The following is a 14,842-nucleotide window of genomic DNA, read 5'->3' on the forward strand; positions in this document are numbered from 1 at the left end:
CATGGAAAGAACTGATGGCAAATGAGAGCGGCGTGTCCAACCCTGGCACTGGACCTGGAGATGGCATGATCCGTGCACCTGGAGGCCAGGAATTCCTGCAGCGTGATGCCGACGGACGCAGAGGGAAGGAGGCCCAGGGTGGTGACCCCAGGAACAGGAGGAAGTGGGAAATGAGCAGACAGGCCCCCCACGCCCCATGGGGTCTCCACACGCTCACACACGTACCTGCTGTTTCGATTATTCATTCTTGCCCTATGTGAAATTTCATATTTATAGGGGATGTGGTCCACAGTCATATTTGTTTATCACTGTGCCAATAACTGTATTTGACCACACATGGTTTTATATAATACATCAATATATAAGCAAATATAAGAAAGCATCTATACCCACATATATAATTTATATGTAAAAATGTGTGTATTATACATATGAATGAGTGTACAAGACATATATATATAATACAGATATATGTACATACATGGAAACAGATTGGAAGACTATAGTCAACATTTTTCTGGGAAGCGATGACCATATGTAAGTGTAATGTAGTCATGTTTATCTATATACCAATATCTGTATCCATCTCTATACAGACATAAATCTGTACACCTGCCGTGTATCTGGGGATGTCAGGCACAGGCAGTGCTGTTGCTGGGGGCTCAGCAGAGGCTCCCTGGCCTGGGGCTGGGCAGGGGAGCCTGGAGGGAGTCAGGCTGAGGCTGTGGGACTTGTCACAGGACAAGAACACCCAAGGACTGCAGGGTCATGTTCACAAGGCGCATCGGAAGCCTCTCTGACTCGGAGAGGACTTGGAGCATCTCTGCTCACCCGTGAGACCCGTGAGAGACAGCGCTGAGAGTCCGGCCATCTGGAAGCCAGGACCAGCTCTGCCTGGAGTTGTGGACCCAGGTCAGCCTCCCCCTTGCTCCCCGCCCGCACTAGGCCATTACTGCAACAGCAGCTTAGAGGAGGAAAGGCGGATCTGAGCACCCTCTGGCTCACAAGCACCCAAGCCCAGGGACTCGGGGGACAGCATCAGCGCTGAATCCTTGAGGCTGGCACCACCAGGTTCCACTTTCACCCTCTGCTCTGAAGCCTGTTGGCAGGCACAGGGTCACTTTCCTGTCCACGGGCTCTTCACAGTCAGCACATTCAGGGCCGACATTTTTTTTTATTATTATTACACTTTAGGTTCTAGGGTACTTGTGCACAACGTGCAGGTTTGTTACATAGGTATACATGTGCCATGTTGGTTTGCTGCACCCATCAACTCATCCTTTACATTAGGTATTTCTCCTAATGCTATCCCTCCCCCAGCCCCCCACCCCCTGACAGGCCCCGATGTGTGATGTTGCCCCCCGTGTCCAAGTGATCTCATTATTCAACTCCCACTTATGAGTGAGAACATGTGGTGTTTGGTTTTCTGTCCTTGTGATAGTTTGCTGAGAATGATGGTTTCCAGCTTCACCCATGTCCCTGCAAAGGACATGAAATCCTTTTCTTCGGCTGCCTAGTATTCCATGGTATATATGTGCTACGTTTTCTTAATCCAGTCTATAATGATGGACATTTGGGTTGGCCGACTTTTTAACGAGTGTGCTTTCGGCCGCAGCAGTGGTAACAGCGGGGAGTATTTATGGAGCCCCCTGCACTGTTCCAGGGGCCCCCCACACAGGAATCCACTTGGTCTGCCCATGCCCCAGAAGGCTTGAGGCCCACCCTGATGGGGGCTCCTCAGCTCCAGCTCCCCCTCTTCTTCCCCCTCCTTCCCCTTCCATATTGATCAGGTGTGCCCGTCCTCCAGGTGGTCACACTCCTCAGGGCGCTGGCCCAGCCCAGCCCCAGAACTTCAAGTCCGATGGGCTCCCTCGTCACTCCCCGGCTGATGGGGGATCAGGTGTGGACTTCAGACCTGATTCTGACTGAGGAGATGTGGGCACAGGGAGGGGCCAGTCAGAGAAACCCCAGAAGATCTCCTCATTGTTCCAAAGCTTCAGATACAATTGAGTAAGGATAAGAATGATAGCCACAATGAGTCCTAACACTGCCACAGTGTCTAAATCCATGAGTTCATAAGAAAACAAAAAGATAATTGGTCAACTTTGGCTGCAGCTGGAGAACCACCTCGTTACTCTGAACACAGATAAGTAAAGGATAAAAATGAAGCCTTTATCGACTTCTCTATGCAAACCGTCCCTCAGGGCAGCTAAGCTGGTATGAAAGGGAAGTTTGCTTTGGTGGGAGTGTCCGGAAGATAAACACAGGAGCGAGGATAGAGTGAGGATATTGTTTTACAGCCCCCAAGGAAGCCATGAACCAAGGCAGCTCATCATCAGCCGCTGTACACATCACAGAGAAAGCGGGACCCCGCATGCCTCCAGATGAAAGCCCGCAGCATGGTCTAAGAGCAGACTCCCCCAAATACCCGACAGAGCCTGTCAGCAGCTTTCAGGAATTACAGGGGACAGAGGAAAACATTGAATACCACCCTTGGGATGTATTCAGCAAAAATCAGAAAATGAAAAATGATCCAATTTCTTTAAGAACCACCACCACAAAAACAAGCAAATAAGTAGTAAAACATTTTAAAAGTTAATGTAAAAACAGATGTGGAAGGAGACTACAGGCTAAAACTTAGACACCAACCAATCTCAATGCACGGCCCTCAACTGTGTCCTGATTCCAATTGTTTTTAAACCTGTAAAACAAAGGATAGACCATCAGGATAATGTGAACCCCAATATTGAGGAATGACTGTGCATTTTCCACAGGTGTGGGAGGCGGGTTGGGGCATGAGGAGAGAGGAGAGGAGGGTGGACAGGCAGAGGGAGCACCACCCACATGCCGAGATGGGGCCTGGCACCCATTCTCCCGTTTCTCCACTTCTGTCCATGTTTGAAATTTTCCATCATAAAAAGCTTCTTTTTTCTGTTTTGTTCTGTTTGTCTAATAGGTCTCCTGGGCAGAGACCCACTTCCCACTTCCTAGGACACTGTCCCACCTGGAGCTGCAGCTGTGGTCTTGATCCCAGTTCTAGGATGAAGCAGAGACGTGGGGAATGGTGAGGTAGGATGAAGAAAGGACTCGGGGTTCCAGTGCACCCCTGAACCGGCACAGCCTCCCGGCCCTCACACTGGGAGGTGGGGGATTGCTTCTAGTGGGCAATGGATGAACTGTGTCTGATGTCACCCCATGCACGTGGAACAGGGCAGCTGTCTTGTGTTCCCAGCCTCTGGTAAGTTCCTTGAGGGCACAGACGCTGTCTGGTTCATCTCTGCACCCCTGACGGTGCCCCGCTGGGTGCCTGGCCCGGTGCCCAGTGCTCCGTAGACCCTAGAGTTGTCGGAGAGAAGGCACTTGGGCCATGGTAGCAGCAGGCGGAGGCCGGGCTTGTGTCCAGTGTTCGGGAAACTTGGAAACCTCCAAATGTGTCACCCCGATGTGATTTTGGTTTCTTCCCATCTCTTGCGCCTAAGGCACAATTATTGGGAACCTACAAAACCCACTGCTTAGGGAAAAGCCCACACCCAAATTTCTGCTAAGCAGGAGGAAGGTGCTGCGGTGGACGTGGTCTCGCAGCACCTGTCCCCGGCTGCCTGGCTTACCACCTTCATCCCTGTGGCCGCTTCCTCCCCAGCATCCTCAACAGCATGTGTGCTCACGGCCCGGACCCCGCCCTGCTGGTCTGGCTGCACGGGCTCCTGCACCCTGACTTCCTCCCACTCTCCCCTTGTGCAGAGCAGCTCTGCACATGCCCAGTGCCCGGTGCTCACCCACAGCAGAAGTCCTGCCCTGGAGCTTACCACACCCCAGCCCTGACCCTACAGCAGCCCCCACCAGTGAGTTCTGCCATTAGAGTCAGAATGTCTTTTCCCTCTCCTGTGACAGGTTTGCATGCTACTTAGAATTTAGTTCTCCAAAGACCCCTGAATCACACTCAGGGCCAGGCCCAGAGCAAGCTGAAGAAGGTGCTCACTCTGGGCTCTCAGAGCCAAGGGAGAGGAGTCTGGGGGGCTTTCAAGAGGCACCAGGTTCAAGTCTGTGTCGCCCACGCGAGGCTCCTTCCCTCTCCAACCTCTTCACCACAGGGACTCTGGAATCCTGCTTTCCACACCCTGCATGGCTAGAACCACTAGTGTAGGACATGCAGCTCCACACCCAGCCTGCCTGCCACTCACCTGTGCTCACCTGGGCAGCAGCTCCACACCCAGCCCGCCTGCCCCTCATCTGGGCTGCCCCTCCACACCCAGCCTGCCTGCCCCTCACCTGCACTCACCTGCCCCTCACCTGCGCTCACCTGGGCTGGAGTTTAGCCATTCCTTCTGCAGCATCTGAGGTGTGGAAAGTCACATTGCTCCTCATAGGCCCCCAAAACAAGACAGACATAAGTCAAAGACAAAAAGCAAATGTTTGGTTTTTAAACTAGCTTAATAATGTGCTCAACTGGCCTCTCCTCTCTGAACTGTCTCAGAGATGCTGGTGGAAGAACTGAGGCCTACCTGCCCCATGGATGCAGCCACCGCATGGGCTCCTGCCCCAGCCCAGAGCTCACCATGAAGAAGGTCAGTGTTACCATTGAAGCTGGGGGGTGGTCCACAGAGGAAGGCTCCGGTCTAGAGCAGAGTCTGGGTGTCCTTAGAGTGCCTGTCCGGGCACAGTGGGGAGGACAATACGTGGTCAGGTGATGGGGGCAGTCCCCCTGACAGGTCTGCACTCAGAGTAAAAACGGTCGCACCAACCAGATGCCACTCAACAAAGGGCTCCCAACCACCCCCAAAGCTCTGAGCCCTGGTTCTGAAAATTTGGCTCTGCCAGGGGAGGGAACACTGGCTGTTTGGGTCACACACTGTTGAGCAGATGCAGACATTCTGACTGCACACGTGACTACCATCTGGTCCTGTGGTACACGCTCCACTCACGTGCCCAGGGCTTTGCATGTGATCTTCTGTTTAATCCCTACGAGGACGTCCTGGAGGAGACACCATTGTTCCCATTTTACAGAAAGGCAAAACTCAGAACTAATCAACTCCTTACCCAGAGAGTCTTAGGCAGCCAAGGGCAGAGCTGGGCTCTACCGACTCCATCCAATGCCAAAGTGCTCTCCACTGAGGCCACCCTGGGGCCCCTACTCAGGATGATCTTCCTGGGAAGCCGACCTCCCTGATCTACCCTGGTCTTCCCTGATCTACCCTGGTCCACCCTGATCTACCCTGGTCTACCCTGCTCTACCCTGGTCTACCCTGGTCTACCCTGATCTTCCCTGGTCTACCCTGATCTACCCTGATCTACCCTGACCTACCCTGATCTTTCCTGATCTACCCTGATCTTTCCTGATCTACCCTGATCTTCCCTGATCTACCCTGGTCTACTCTGGTCTATCTTGGTCTACCCTGGTCTTCCCTGGTCTACCCTGATCTACCCTGGTCTACCCTGATCTACCCTGGTCTTCCCTGATCTACCCTGATCTTTCCTGATCTACCCTGATCTACCCTGATCTACCCTGATCTACCCTGGTCTACCCTGATCTACCCTGGTCTTCCCTGATCTACCCTGGTCTACCCTGATCCACCCTGGTCTTCCCTGGTCTACCCTGATCTACCCTGATCTACCCTGGTCTTCCCTGATCTACCCTGGTCTACCCTGATCTACCCTGATCTACCCTGGTCTTCCCTGGTTTACCCTGATCTACCCTGATCTACCCTGGTCTTCCCTGGTCTACCCTGATCTACCCTGGTCTACCCTGATCTACCCTGATCTACCCTGGTTTACCTGGATCTACCCTGATCTTCCCTGGTTTACCCTGATCTACCTGGGTCTACCCTGATCTACCCTGGTCTACCCTGGTCTTCCCTGATCTTCCCTGATCTACCCTGATCTTCCCTGGTTTACCCTGATCTACCTGGGTCTACCCTGATCTACCCTAGTCTTCCCTGATTTACCCTGATCTACCCTGATCTACCCTGGTTTACCCGGATCTACCCTGGTTTACCCGGATCTACCCTGGTTTACCCGGATCTACCCTAGTCTACCCTGATCTACCCTGATCTTCCCTGGTTTACCCTGATCTACCCTGGTTTACCCGGATCTACCCTGATCTTCCCTGGTCTACTCTGGTCTACCCTGGTCTACTCTGGTCTACCCTGGTCTACCCTGATCTACCCTGGTCTACCCTGATCTACCCTGATTTACCCTGGGCTGTGGCGGAGCTAGGACTGCAGGCCAGCTGAGTGGTGACAGGGTGAGACCCCAGGCTGGCCACTTCATCTTCTGCAACAACTGGCCAACCGGCTCACACAGAGTCACCTGTGAGCATGGCTGTTTAGAAAGCCGTGGTAGGTTTTACGTCTTCATAGAAGTAAAAACTCCTGCTTTGATGACACACAGGCCTATGCACAGGGCCTGGGGAAGCTCACCCCAAATTCTGTGAGCTGATTGTTCAGGGTGTGCAGTGGCCTGGAATCCTTCATAAGCACCCAGACCCCCAAAGGTGGCCGGGGTGCTGACCGGTCATCCCTGGAGCTGAGAGGGCCCCATAGACAGAAGCTGTGTCCGGACTCCCTGACAAGTTGCAGGACTAGAGTCACTTACTTAGCCTGGGGGTGAATAGCCCCACCTTCAGACGCCAGTCTGGGGGTGGACAGCCCCGCCTTCAGATGCCAGCCAGGCTGCGGGTGCACCAAGACCACCCCTGACGGGCAGAGTCTCGACTCTGGCAAAGCGTCTGCTGCCGAGCCTGAAAGCAGGAGTGGGCACCATGTGTGGCTGCACAACTCGCCCCTCTCCCCATGCAGGGCCTGTCTTTCTGGCCCCGTCACCCAGCCCTGGCCTCTAGCACAGCCCTGCTCAGTCCCTTACCCCTTAGTCCTGGGGCCTTGGAGGCAGGGACTGGGCCAGGCCAGCATCTCCCATCTTCCTGCTTGGCTAGAGGAGCTCCCAGAACCTGTGTTCAGCTCTGGCAAGTGGGAGGAGAAGCTCTTTAGAATAACTACCTGCAGCGGCCATGGCCTCCTGGGGGCCACGGGGAGCAGCTACCTCCCGCATCTCCAGAGCAGCTCTGCTAGTGGTACTCAGAGCAGAGGCTGCCTCGGGGCCAGGGCTGCAGAGATGCTGCCTTCTGAGCAGGGACTAGGGAGGACAAACAGCAAGCTTCTCTTCCAAAAAAAAAAAAAAAAACAAATATATTTCTCTCTCATTCTCCATCACAACTACAAAGCAGACAGCAGTAGCAATGAACCAGCAACTTTCAGGAAGCAGTTGTGAGCTGGGATGAGAATTCAGGCATATCCAGATGCTCAGCCAGCCCTCAGTTCTGGGGCTTTCTCCATCTGCTGGGCCACTTACCCCCTCCCTCACGGCGTCCGAGGACACCCCCAGACACAGGGCGGACATAGATCCAGGCCTGGAAGCTTGGGGCTGCCTGGTGCGGGAGGCCCACATGCAGGCCCTGCAGGAAGATGGATGGGAAGGAGCTCGGGAAGCCATCACGGTGACAAGGGCCTGGCCCCCCTCATCCCCTGCGCTGATCCTGTAGCAGCTGTCCCAAGGGTCCAAACCCCTTCCTTGTACCCTGATGGCTGTCCCTTGCTCTGTAGGCTGCCTGCTCTGCCTTGGCACCAGCACGCCGCCCCCACCAAGCTCCCTGCTTTCTTCTCCGCTATGGGCCCCTTTCCCAAATATCCATTCACACCTGCAGAAGGAGCATGGCCTTTGGATGGGCCCAGGCTCTCAATGCCCACTAGGCTGGTCTCTTCTGCAGCCTCTCAGGCATCAGCGGTTGTCCCTGGGATCTCCCTGGGCAGGGCCAGGTCAGGCGGGTCATTCTCCTGGGACCACCGCACTCATTCCCAGGCTCTCCCTACGGGGGATGCCCAGACCGCCCATCAGAACCACTTCGAGGGTCATCCACATTCCACACCCAGGGGCCCTCGAGAGGCCCTGGATGCCCACCTCCCCACCTGGATGCCTCCACTTGGAGGGCAAGCCCAGGGCATGGGGCCTGGCACACCCAGACTGTCCTAGCCTCCTCAGGCTGCGTCCCTGGGCTGTGGGAGCTTTTCTTGCCCAGAGAGCCAGAGAGGAGCCCCAGAATGTCCTCACTGGCCCACAGACATCAACTGTTGCTCCTCCCAGGCTCTGTGTTTTACAAGTGAAGCCCAAGGACAGAGAGAGGCAGTGGGCTGCCCACGTCCCCACGACCACAATGTGGCCTTGTCCTGGCAGAGGCTGCTGGGGGGACCTCCTCAGCTCTTCTGTGGCTGTGTCTACCCCAGTGGGTCCAGTGGGTCCAAGGTCTGCTCTGAAGCCCTCCTCTGCAGGCCCTGCTCTCCACAAGGCTCCGAAGTTCCAACAGACAACTTCCTCCCCATTCCCCTGCCCATTCACCAGGGAGCCGTCCTGTTCCAGGACCCAGGCAGGAGAGGAGGCACCTTCCCCATCCTAGCACCCACCCTGTCCCTGCCAGGCCACTTCACCATGACCTCAGCCCAACCTCACCACAGCCACGACAGAAGGGTAAGATCCCGATGAGGAAACAGGCTCAGCCAGGTAACGAGCCCGCCAGGTGGGAGGTGGCATCTGAAGGGCTGCGTGATGCCACCCCCAAGCTCCCAGCCACTGCACTCCACATGTGGCCATAGTGGCACAGGGGCTGCAGCTGCTGGTTCCCAGACAGAGGGTGCAGGAAGCCTGGGGAGGATGGGCCTCTGCAGCCTGGAGAGGAGCCCCTCCCCAACGGGGGAGCCCCTCCCGGACAGGGCACATGTGGTCACATGCCCACAGTCAGTTTACACCTCCAAAACCTGGGCAGTAGACATCACCCAGGGGACTCCCAGGCCAGGGAGGAGGGGGCAGTTGGCCCACACAGCTGGGTCGTTGGGTCCATTCTGTGTGAGGAGTGGTCTCCAAGGGCAGCGGTAGCACCGTGCAGGCTCCCTGGTGGTCTCGGGGGCGGAACTGGGGGCTTCATCTCTGTGCTGCCTCCATACCCTGGAACAGAAACACCAGGTGAACCCCAGGCTGACCAAGCTCATCCTGGCTGCCAGCACCCCAGGCCTGCTGGAGCGCGGCCGGGGGCCCCTCCCACCCCTCTGCAGCAGGTATGTGCCCCCTGCAGTCTGGGCGGAGGGGGAAGGGCAGCCTTCCCACACTGCAAGCTTGGGGAATCGAGGAGGCTGAGCTGAAGGCCGCAGCACCCAAAGGCCCAGGAGAGGGGCTTCCAGCCAGCCTGGAAGTCACCGCAAAAGCAGGAGCGACTCTGCCTCTCCCAGCAGGAGCAGGCTGTGGGGACCATAACACCACCTCTGCCAGGGGTGAGGACAACTCTGCCCAGCTGGGTGGGGTCTGTGGGGCTACATGAAGGACCCCGTAACCCACCGTGACCGGGCCCAGGCTGACCCCTGGGCGTCTGCCCTGCGTGGGAGTTCTGCCCTGCGTGGGAACTCTGCCCTACTTGGGAACGGTGCTGGCAGAAGACCCTTGTTTTGAGCAACTCATGGGTGAAGCGTTTTTAAGGGAGAAGAAACTTACTGTGCGACAGACAAAAGAAATAAAAATAAACACCATCCGAGTAATCTAGGGAAGAATCGCCAACCCCGCCGATAGTGTTTAATACATGAACTCCAGCCTCACCCACAGAGTCGGAGAGGGGAGGGTGTGAATGAGGAAGACCTCAGGTGGCCTGGCTGGGTTTCCGCACTTGTTTTCCAAACAGGAGCAGGCCAACCGTCTGGAAAATGGGAGAGAGAGGCCTGGTGGCAGCAGGCCGGCCGATGGTTTGCACGTGGAACCCCCGAGAGCACACTGGCTCTGTGGGCACAGGGCGCTCCGTGGGTCCTGGTGTGCTGAAGCCCCGGTCCCAGATGCAGGAACCAGCTGTCCATCTCAGGCCAGGCTGCTGTGTGAGCCTGAACACATGTGGCTGCACCTCTCTGAGGCCCTGAGAGGTTAAGATTCTTAGCCTGGACGCCACAGAGTTGGGGGTGTCTGGAGATGTCCACCAGATTTTCCGAGTGCAGTACAGCATTGAATCTGGAGGCCACATCCGGGCCCGGCTGGCACTGGGAGGCCCCATGAAGCTGGTTCCCCAGTGCATGGCTCAGGAAGGGTTGGGGCATCATTCTCATTCAGGTTTTAATGTGCCCCTAATAATAGGGTTTCCTCACTCTCCCAATGGGTGACATACACCCTGTGGTCCCCTCTTCACCCTCTGTCCTGGAAGCCCCCAGTGCCTCAGCCTGCAGTGTGCAGTTCTCAGGAATGGGCCTCGGGAACGCGCACCGAGGAGGCTTCTGTGCTTAGACCTAACGTACTGAGTAAGCGGGAAGTAAATCTGCCACTGCAATGCCCTGCATTTTGGAAAGTTCCTGAGAATTTCTGCTTCCTCTGAATCACCTCACCATCCTCTACTGACCAGGGAGAGAGCATAGTCATCCTTGTTCTGAAAACACAGCCTTATGGAAGCAGGATGAAATGTGGCCTAAAGGCCCCCAGATGTTAGTGCATATTTCAAGTCAGATCCTGGGCCCCTCCGTGCATTCTTTGTGCTCTCCGTGTCTGGCCAGTGGGGACAGCGGCCCACCCCTTCCCTGCTGCTCTGTTTCACCCTCCATGGCATCGATCTGGGCTGTGCTGTGGTGCCTAATGGACCTCCTCCAGACGCCTACCCTCGCTCCTGGTAATGGTCCTCACAGAGCACAGAGGGAGGGGCCCTGGGAGCCGTCTCCCCCAGCCTTGTCCTCATGGCACTGGCATCGACTTCCAGAGTCCCCAACGCGTTTGTGTTGGGAGCAATCGAGGCATCAATCACCGGTGACCTCATCCTCCACTCAATAAAATGTGCATTATGACTTTTTCCCCTCCCAATCCTCTCCAGGGACCCGGGGCTGATTGCAGCTGCTCACTGCAGGCCAAGCAGGAGGCAGGGGCGGACAGAAAGCCGGCATCTGTCAGGCACTGCACAGCACCGTTCCTCTGCCCAGAGCCCAGGCTCCTCCCCAGCCTCTGGCTGTGCTGCCTCCCAGGAGATCTTCCCAGTGCCCTGTCCAAGCAGGTGCCACCTCGGCATTGTGCACTGCTGCCATTTGTCTGTCCCTTCTTAGCTCTCATGCCCCTACATAGGTGCACTTCTCATTAACTGTGTACCTGCTTCTTCTCCACCAAGCATGTTCAGCCCTCATAAGTGTCCACTGGTATCTGTTGAATGAATCAACCAAGAAAGGTGCCAAGCAGGAGCCAGGTACTCAGTGTACATTGTTTTATGTGTTCACGGCAACATTCCTTAAATAAGTATAATTATCTCCACTTTATAGATGAGAAAAATTAGATTCAGAGAAATTAATAGCCCAAAGCTAGAATTTCAAATCCAAATATTACTCTGAGACATTTTGTCAGCAGACACAGCACAAGAAGAGAATGTTTCCCTCTTGTGAAACATTCTTAAGGTCGACCCAGGCCAGCTTATGGAGCAAACATCCCGTGGGAGGCTAGGGTGGCATTGTGACGATGGACGCAACTACCCCCTCCTGTTAACTCCCACAACACCTGTTCTATGCCTCCCTTTGACCTTTCCTAGTACAACTTCTCACTGACTTGTATTCTCATGATTTCTGATATTTCTCAGTCTCCAGCTGGATCTCAGTTGATGGGGGACAGCAGTCTCATCTGAATAATGCTCATATTCCCCAGACTGAAGGAATTTTCCCTGCCCCACACAATTCTGTTCTGAGATAATTGTGCAGGTGTGTAGAAATTTCTTACTGGCATGCTTTACTCCCTAAAAGAATGTGAGCTCCTAGTGGTCAAGAGTGGTTTTATTCAATTCTTTTTCTCCTGAATTTAGCACAGGTGACTTACTACCTTGTAGTAAGGTATGATCAATGGTGGATGGATGGATAAATAGATGGATGGATGGATGGATGGATGGATGGATGGATGGATGGATGGACAGATGGGATGGATGGATAGATGGGTGGATGAATGAATGGATAGATGAGTGGAGAACTGGGTGGATAAATAGATGAATAGATGAATGGTTGCATAAGTAAGTGGGTAGTGGATGGGTGGATTGATGTGTGGGTGGGTGTGCGGATGGATAAGTAGATGGATGGATGAACAGAAGGATGAGTGAGTAGATGGATGGATGGATGGATGGAATAAATGGATAGATAGGTGGATGGATGGGTGGACAAATGGATGAATGGAGAGACGAATGGATAGACGGTTGCATAAATAAATGGGTAGTGAATTGGTGGATTGATGCATAGGTGGGTGGATAGATAGGTGGATGGATGGATGAATGAATGAAAGGATGGGTGAATGGGTGAATGGATAGATGAATGGATGGATGAAAGGGATGGGATGGATAGATGATGGATTGATGGATGGGTGAAAGGATGAATGGACAAATGAATGGATGAATAGATGAATGGATAGATGGTTGCATAAGTAAATGGGTAGTGAATGGGTTGACTGATGCATTGGTGGAGGGGTAGGTAGATAGGTGAATGGATGGATGAATGAATGAAAGGATGAGTGAGTAGATGGATGGGTGGATAGATGGGTGGGTGGGTGAGTGAGTAGATGGATGGGTGGTAGGTGGATGGACAGGTAAATGAGTGAATGGAACAGTTGGTGGATGGACAGATGATTGGATAGGTGGATGTATGAATGATGGGTGGATGAATGGATGAGTAGGTATGTGGATGCATGAGTGGATGGATGGATAAGTGCATGGATGAGTGGATGAAAGAATGAAAGTCAGGCATGGTCAAGTGATGATTACGGTCTCTTCTAAAGGATTTTTTGAGAGCTACTTAGAGATGTAAGTATCTGTGAATGTCACCAGTTACCATCAAGTGGAGAACATTTCCCAGCTGCAGTCACAGAGAGAAATGGTGGTGGAAGAAGGGTCAGAAAGATGTGGTATCGCTGGCCTCAGATATGGATAAAGGGTCCACAAGCCAAGAAATGTAGGTGGCCTCTAGACACTGGAAAAGACGAAGAAATGCATTCACCCTTTCAGCCTACACAAGGAACACAGCCCTGCCCTGCAGACACCTTGATTTTAGCCCAGTGAGCCTGAGCTGGAGTTCTGGCCAACAGAACTGTGAGGTAATCACTGCGTGCTGTCATAAGCCACTCAATGTGTGGCAATTTTCTGTAGCAGAAACAGAAAATTAATATGGGGGATTTGCTGTTTAATAGAGAAGTGGGCAAAGTGCTTGAGTGATGTCTCTGTATGGGGCCCAGGGAAAGCAGCCTTTCCTCTAAAACGGCCTGGACCCAGCCTGCTGGGTCAGCCAGTGGACCCTTCCTGGGAGGCCTGAGCACGGCTCTGTTAGCCTCCTTCGAAGGCGACACACGGCCGTGGGAAGGAAGCTGCCTTGTGTTCACTCGCATCAGTGTGCATTGTTCTTCACAGTGGAAATAGGACTGTCATTTAGGAAGTGGTGCCAGAGCCAGTGGGTGCAGGATCCGCCCAGGAACCAGGGCACTGGGAGCTGGTGCCTTTCTGACCTGCAGATGGAGAGACCAGGACCAACAAAGCTCACGTGATGTGCCCAAGTGCAGAGGGCCCCAGATAGCGACCCTTGTTGGGTAGCCCCCAAAGCCTGGGCTCCTGGGCGTGGCTGGAGTACGGTTTTCTGCAGTGTGGTCTTATTTCAGAGACACTGGCGCGCTGGCAAGTCAGGGGAAAGCCCCCGGCCTGGAATCGCACGGCCTCTGCTCTGATGCTTTGAAAACACTGTTTATCAGGCACGCTTCCTCCATTCTCCTGTGTAAAGCCGATGTTTTTCATTCCTCATTCCTTACACCTAATATCCGAGTGCTTTCCCAGCAAAAGCACACTCCTGTCCACAGGGCATGTGAGACTGAAACAGCTGCTATATTTAACAAAAAAACACATCCTGTTGCCATGACAACCTGCGTCTAAAATTAGAAACGCCACATACCACGGGGTAGATGCCATGAAACGGGCTGCTCCCGTCACTCTCTTCGATTCTCCAGGCAGGGGTTGGGTGCTCCTGGCCCGCACCGCATCCTGCAGTGGATTTGTATCAGACAGACTCCGTGTGGGTAGACAAAATCTCTTTCCAATTTCCTCAGACCCCTGCCAGCCCCGTGCGTGGGTGGGCTCCTTGCATTCCTGGTTCCCAACGGTTTGTCTGTCAAGCTGGGGTCACCTCTCAGGAAGCATGGACAGAGGCATCTGGGAGGGAGGTGGTCAGGGGTCCAGGACCGGAGAGCCAGCTGGGTGTCCCTGGTGACACAGCAGTCCCCTCCCTAACCGCCCTTCCCACTCTCACATGACCAGTGCTTTGCTGGCATTTCAGAGGGCTTGGCCCTCAGCACCTTCCCACATCTCAGAATCAACTCTCTGAGCACTGCCCACTCAGGCCTGACCCATCTCACCACACTGGAGGCTGCTCAGGGCCCTGGACCCTTGTGGCTCCCCCTGCCACGTCCCTGGCCAGGCAGCCTCATGTGCAATCTTCTTGCCTCTCAGACATGCATGACTCTTTCCCACCTTCCATGCTTGCGAGGCGCTGCCAGGCTACCCCTCTCTCCTGTCCCCTGGATACCGGCCCTGCCCTCGGAGGAGGTTGCCCGCAGGCCCCGACCCCAGTCCGTCTGCTCCTCCACCACGTGTGCTTCTGAAACAAGCAAGGCTCAGATGCCTAAACCCTGCTTGGCATGCAGCCTTTGCTACCCCATGAGCTACTTGGTTGAGGTCCTGGGCATCTGGGCCCAGAAGGGAGTTCCCCTGGCTGTGTAGCTGTCATTGTCTCTGATATGGTTTGGACCTGTGTCTCCGTCCAAATCTCACCTCGAATTGTAATGC

Source organism: Chlorocebus sabaeus, chromosome 10 (genome assembly GCF_047675955.1).
Source record: "Chlorocebus sabaeus isolate Y175 chromosome 10, mChlSab1.0.hap1, whole genome shotgun sequence".
In the NCBI taxonomy this organism is placed as follows: domain Eukaryota; kingdom Metazoa; phylum Chordata; class Mammalia; order Primates; family Cercopithecidae; genus Chlorocebus; species Chlorocebus sabaeus.